Raw genomic sequence first — 6,807 nt, 5'->3', positions numbered from 1 at the left:
ACAGCAACTTGTCTGTTCCCCTTCCCCCAATTCCCCAGCACTGTTCCCATCCCCCCAATTCCCCAATAAAAAAAAAATCTTTAAAAAAAACAACTGTATTTCCTTTTTATCTGCTGTAGTAGCACCCATTTCTGCTTTCCTTTCTAGAATCCTTCATGGAACCAATCATTTTCCATATTCTGACCTTACATTTTAGTGTTTTCTAGATTTCCATCCTTATAACTCTCCATCATTCACTACCTATTGTTTAAGTTACCATCTATATTCCCATAAGTTACTTATATCTCTCTGCAGCTCAGTTGTCACCTTGAACTTCTGGCCCAAGGTGTATATTAAATGACTTCCTCCATGTGTTCCCAAACTGATTGCATCATCTTCTACCTCACACATTCACTTATTTCTGAGTTCATTGAATGATATTCCATCTACTAAGTTGCCCAAACTAAGAAACTGAGCTATCAACAGATACTTCTGATTAATTCCCTACCTTTAGTCACTAAATTCTATTAATTCCATCTTTTAATGTCTCTTCAATATCATTCCTTCATTGTGATTTTATTATTATTCTTAGTCCAAGCACAAACTCCCATTTATGTGTTACACTTCAGTGAGGGAACCATCCTCTTTATAAGCTGTTTCTTCTCTTCCCTTCCTGGGTTACATGCTTAAGTATGTTTCTATAGCACATGATTCACATGTCTAGTAAAGCAGTTATCATAATGGTACATAAATATCTCTTTATGAGTCTTTGACACCCAGGCTATTGACATATGCCTCTTTACTAATACAGCACCTGCAACAGTGTAAGCACACATTCTATTAAATATTACATGAGTAAAGAAAAAAAAAGATGTAAACCCTGCTCTCAAGTAATTAATTTTAGTAATGTGCAGATTCATTATAATTAATGTAAGTTTTGCTAGCTTCACTGAAGTTAGCAGATTCACCCAGCATTCCATATGATATGGACTGGTTTTCAAACATGAAATTCAAAATAGAATGAGGAAATCTAAAATCATTTCAAGGTTATGCCAGCGAAATATTAGATGTTTAATATAATTTTCATTCTAAATAAATTCTCTTTCCTTTTAATGGATACATCACTTTAAAGAGTTGATTTTGCATAAGGAAAGAAGAAACTGCTACAGGAAAGCTAAGATTATACTTAATTTTATTTCTCTTCAAAGTTCTCCTTAATGGGAAATATCTGTATCCTTTGAAAAGACAGTCGAAATAAACTGGGGCTAAGATCAATTTTGCTTTCAGCCTGCAATAAAACTGTCATAGAGATTTACCAAATGAGATAAAATAATGATCGGCAAAGACTAGCAAGATCAGCTGCTCAGTCAGACTAATAATATTGAAGAGACTTGCCAGCCTGAAGAAAGAGGCAACTTAATGATAATAATAAAAAGTTGGAATTGTTATTGTGTGTTGATATTTCTGGGGTTTTTTCAAGCTATAAATTGCAGAATTCAGACTTTTAAGTGTTTGTAGATGAAACAAGGAATATAAACTTAAATACTTCTCCTTGGAGAGAAATCAGTAGTTACAGTTCTCTCTTTAAAGCTAATATTTTATACTCTTACAAAAAGGAGAGACGTATCAATATTTGAACATCAGTGTTGTACTGATTGTACTTAGCCACTTGTTTGTAAGTGTCCTCTGATGATAGTAAAAATGTCTGCAATAGTTTCCAAATAAAGCTTCTCAGTAAAAAATAATGGGCCATTAACAGTAACTTAATGAGGATATTTCTGCTTCCTAAACTTAGAATTTAATGATCACTTAATTATACAGGCATCATCTATCTAAAATTAGAAATGCCACTAAATTTATGATGGGGAATACATCTTTCCCAACAGCCTTTCATCTAATCACAATAACAATTAAGAGTACAGCTTTGTGCTCCTATTTTAAATCTAATGCAATCACTAAATAAAAATAATATAAAACCATTCTATTTCAGAAATTTCATTTTAATTACTAAATGGGTATTATAAAGTAAATGCATGCTGAATATTATTCAGACTTTGAAAAAGAAGGAAATCCTAACATTTATAACAACGTGGATGAACCTGGAGGACATTATATTGAAGGAAATAAGCAGTCACAGAAAGACAAATGCTGCATGATTCTACCTATATAAGGTATCTAAAGTAGTCAAACATAGACATAGAGAATATAATAAGTGTTTGCCAGGTGCTGTGGGGTGAGAGAAAATTGCAGTTATTACACAATGCGTATAAAGTTTTAGTTATGCAAGATGAATAAGTTTAGGATATCTGCTGTACAACATAGTGCCTATAATTAACAATACCATATTGTTCACTTCAAAATTTGTTAAGATGATAGATCTCATATTAAGTATTCTTACCACAAAAAATAAACACACACACACCCAATTCACAAAATGATGCTGGGAAAATGTCTATAACCTTAATTGTAGTGATGGTATCTTGGGAGTTAACATATGTCCAAACTCATCAAATTATACATATTAAATATGCACAGTTCTTTGCATACCAATTATCTTTCAATAAACCTATTAGAAATTAAATTTTAAGAAATAAATTCACCCTTACTGTAGCCCGAGGAAATATTTAGAGAGTTTATTTCATGAAGAATGTGTTATGTGTGTGGTAGCCAGTTTTAGACAGTTGATTAAATTATATAATTAAGATATGCATTAGTCATTGATTATTTTTCATGATTTATTAAGCTGATTATTTAGGTATTCATTAAGATGAAATAAACAAGGTAGACCCAGTCTGAAGGTACAGTAGCTTGTAATAAAGTCAAGCCAGGATCTTGGTAGTAATCCCATCTTTTTATTTCTAATGAGACTATTTAGCCTCTGTCTTTTAACTGAACTCTTCCCTTAGTACCTTATATCAATTTTGGAATTTACAGGTACTTGTGTAGCTCAAGACTCACCTTATATGCATCAACAGCAAATCACTCTACATCTTAATCCTATTCTAAGAAGGGTTTCACTTCTGACAATTCTAGTTGCTCACCATTTTAAAGCCATAGATATTAATAATATGACTTGGTTTTTACTAACTAAATTTTGACCTCATGAAGAATGTGTTGTGTGTGTGGTATCCAGTTTTAGACAGTTGATTAAATTATGTAATTAAGCAATTCATTACTTAATTATATAATTTAATTACATAATTTGATAATTGATATACGAGAGAGAACTATTTCCAATTTCCTACTCTAGTTATCTAAGGACTCAGATCTACTTTTTCTAGTCTCCATCCCAGAAAGTGAGAGTGGCTGTACATCCCAATGCCTCTGAGTTTGATATACACTGATAAACCTATTGGATGCTTGTCCGAACTTTAAGATGATCTGCATTCTTATATGACATTTTGAGATATCCTTATTTTGAATTATAAATTCAATCTGGGGAGTAAGATTGAACACATTCAGAAATGATTCACAGTATTTTGGTCTCCATCAATACAGGATCATTTCACAAATGACATCTATTTCCTAAAGCACAGCCACAATAAAGTGCTAAAGTCACTGAATTCTGGTCCAATGCAGAGGTGACAGATGAGGGACTGCTATTCCCAATCGTGAATTCTGAAGAAGAGGCAGAACATGGTTAAGTGCCATGTTTTCTTCATAATACCAAAGATTTGATTCCTAACCCTGTATATACCAGGCACAGAGATGGTTCGTTCTCAAGTCAGTGTTTGCCAAATTGGTGGAGCAGATTTGGGGACCAGATTCCACAATGTCACTAAGGAACTTAGTCTTTATGTCACTCAGGGTGATGTGGCAGAAAGCCACCTCAGAGACAACCTCTGTGTGGGCTAGCAGATGGATACTGACTTTCTGTGACTGGAAGATGAATTTACCTTTACAAGAGGACCATAGTGGCATAGCCCAGTGTTCATCTCATAAGTTCCCATTCCATGTTAATTGGGTTAATTCCAGGTTAATCTCCCCAGTGGATTGAACCTTCATCAATAGAAAACATCCCTTTTGCCAAAAGTAACGCTTCATTCCTTAGCGTCTACTTTATCTTATAGTCACACAGTTATACCAGCATTCATTGGTGGGTATATACATGGTTTAGCTCCTCCATCATTTTATTTCCAATCAGTGTTCTTCCTTATATTTAAAATCTGTCCCTGGAAACAATTTAAAATTTCAGTTTGAAATATTAATATTTTAATTAAAAAATTTTAATTCACATTCATTTGATGTGATTAGTGATATACAGAAGGTGCCAAAAAATGTATACACATTTTAAGAAAGAAAAAAAATAAAAATTGTAATAATATATACCGATAACAAAAGATGAATACAAGTCATGCGTATACGTTTTTTTGGCACCTCCAGTATTTGTGAGAAAGTCAACCTTCTCACAATATTTGACTTCTCTGTCATATTCCTCTTTTCTCCTTGTTTGCCTTTTTTTGGATGAATCAAACACTTTATTTTATTATTTTAGTTTAATATTAATTTTGTATTTTTAAAAACAAAGCAATTTTATTTGTTATTTTACTGGGTAAATGATTTAGAAAATACTCTTTACTTATTATAGTATAGTAACAAGATTAATTTTATCCTGCCTTAGTGCAGCAGAATACAGAACACTATATAGCTATTTCTAGCCTCCCAAGTGTTGGTACTATTTTATATTATTTTATAAGTTTTAATGCTACATATATTTTAACTTCCAAGTGCATTTAAATTATTACCTTATAAGTAAATATTATTTATATTTAGTGCCATGGTCAATTTTCTTTGTTCCTCCTTTTTCTATATCACCATGATTCTATTTGGAATCATTATTTTTCTTCCTAAAGACTCCACTTAATATCTGGTTTAATGTGGGAATACAAGTAATGAATCCCCATAAGTTTTATTTTTCTGCAAATATACCACTTTTTTCCTTTCATTACTTGTAACATTTTTCACTTTTTTTTTGGTTTATACAGTAGGCCAAAATGGAAACAACCCAACCATAAAATACAGTGATATAGATAAATTTCAAAATCATTAAGCTCAGTAAAAACAGCCAAATAGGACAAAAAAATCCTATATAATGTCATATTATTTATTTTTTAAAACACTGGAAAATGTGACCGGTGGACGCCGCCGAGTAAGCATCATTAAGTCTCCCTTCCCGCGGTCGTCACGTCTAAGTCAGAGTCTCCCAAAGAGCCTGAACAGCTACGGAAGCTCTTCATCGGAGGTTTGAGTTTTGAAACAACGGAGAGTCTGAGGAGCCATTTTGAGCAATGGGGAATGCTCACAGACTCTGTGGTGATGAGAGACCCAAACACCAAGCACTCCAGAGGCTTTGGGTTTGTCACCTATGCCACTGTGGAGGAGGTGGATGCAGCCATGAATGCAAGGCCACACAAGGTGGATGGAAGAGTTGTGGAACCAAAGAGGGCTGTCTCAAGAGAAGATTCCCAAAGAACTGGAGCCCACTTAACTGTGAAAAAGATTTTTGTTGGTGGTATTAAAGAAGACACTGAAGAACATCACCTAAGAGATGATTTTGAGCAGTGTGGGACATTGAAGTGATGGAAATCATGACTGACCAAGGCAGTGGCAAGAAGAGAGGCTTTGTTTTTGTAACCTTTGATGACCATGACTCTGTAGACAAGATTGTCATTCAGAAATACCATACTGTGAATGCCCACAACTGTGAAGTAAGGAAAGCCCTATCTAAGCAAGAGATGGCTAGTGCTTCATCTAGTCAAAGAGGTCGAAGTGGTTCTGGAAACTTCGGTGGTGGTCAAGGAGGTGGTTTTGGTGGGAATGACAACTTTGGTTGTGGAGGAAACTTAAGTGGTCGAGGTGGCTTTGGTGGCAGTCGTGGTGGTGGAGGATATGGTGGCAATGGGGATGGCTATAATGGATTTGGTAATGATGGAAGCAATTTTGGAGGTGGTGGAAGCTACAATGATTTTGGCAGTTATAACAATCAGTCTTCAAATTTTGGGCCCATGAAAGGAGGAAACTTGGGAGGCAGAAGCTCTGGCCCCTATGGTGGTAGAGGCCAAGGCTTTGCCAAACCACAAAACCAAGGTGGCTATGGCGGTTCCAGCACAGCAGTAGCTATGGCAGTGGCAGGAGGTTTTAATCACTGCCAGGAAATAAAGCTTAGCAGGAGAGGAGAGCCAGAGAAGTGACAGGGAAGCTACAGGTTACAACAGATTTGTGAACTCAGCCAAGCACAGTGGTGGCAGGGCCTAGCTGCTACAAAGAAGACATGTTTTAGACAATACTCATGTGTATGGGCAAAAAAACTTGAGGACTGTATTTGTGACTAATTGTATAACAGGTTATTTTAGTTTCTGTTCTGTGGAAAGTATAAAGCATTCCAACCAAGGGTTTTAATGTAGATTTTTTTTTTGCACCCATGCTGTTGGTTGCTAAATGTAATAGTCTGATCATGACGCTGAATAAATGTGTCTTTAAAAAAAATACATAAGTAATCTTTTTTGGGTGATAGAAAGTTCTGAATCTTGATTGGGATTTTTTCCCCATACGTGAAACTTGTCAGAATTCATTGAACAGTACATTTTAAAAGCATATGTTTTATTGTACATGAATTAAATTATCAATAAATGTTTTAAAGAAGACCAAGTTAAGAGAGTTATATCTCCCAGCTATTAAGAATCATTGTAAATACACACACACACACACACACACACACACACACACACAGACACACATGGTGCCAAAAAAATGTATACACTTTTTAAGAAAGGAAAAAACTGTATTAAAATTGTAATACTCAATATATACTGATAACAAAAGATGAAT

At 34.5% G+C, this 6,807-nt stretch overlaps 1 pseudogene across 1 annotated transcript in view; it reads left to right on the top strand.

Moving 5' to 3' along the window:
- The window catches only part of LOC109377357 (heterogeneous nuclear ribonucleoprotein A1-like), a 42,817-nt pseudogene extending 36,372 nt beyond the window's left edge, over positions 1 to 6,445 (top strand). The window contains exon 3 of the transcript XR_002122858.1: positions 5,173 to 6,445. The product of XR_002122858.1 is annotated as a heterogeneous nuclear ribonucleoprotein A1-like (transcript). The remainder of the gene's footprint in view (positions 1 to 5,172) is intronic.
- The last annotated feature ends 362 nt before the right edge of the window (positions 6,446 to 6,807 follow it).

This window comes from Hipposideros armiger, unplaced genomic scaffold, assembly GCF_001890085.2.
Source record: "Hipposideros armiger isolate ML-2016 unplaced genomic scaffold, ASM189008v1 scaffold_1372, whole genome shotgun sequence".
In the NCBI taxonomy this organism is placed as follows: Eukaryota; Metazoa; Chordata; class Mammalia; order Chiroptera; family Hipposideridae; genus Hipposideros; species Hipposideros armiger.
This window is presented reverse-complemented; position numbering and strand designations above follow the sequence as displayed.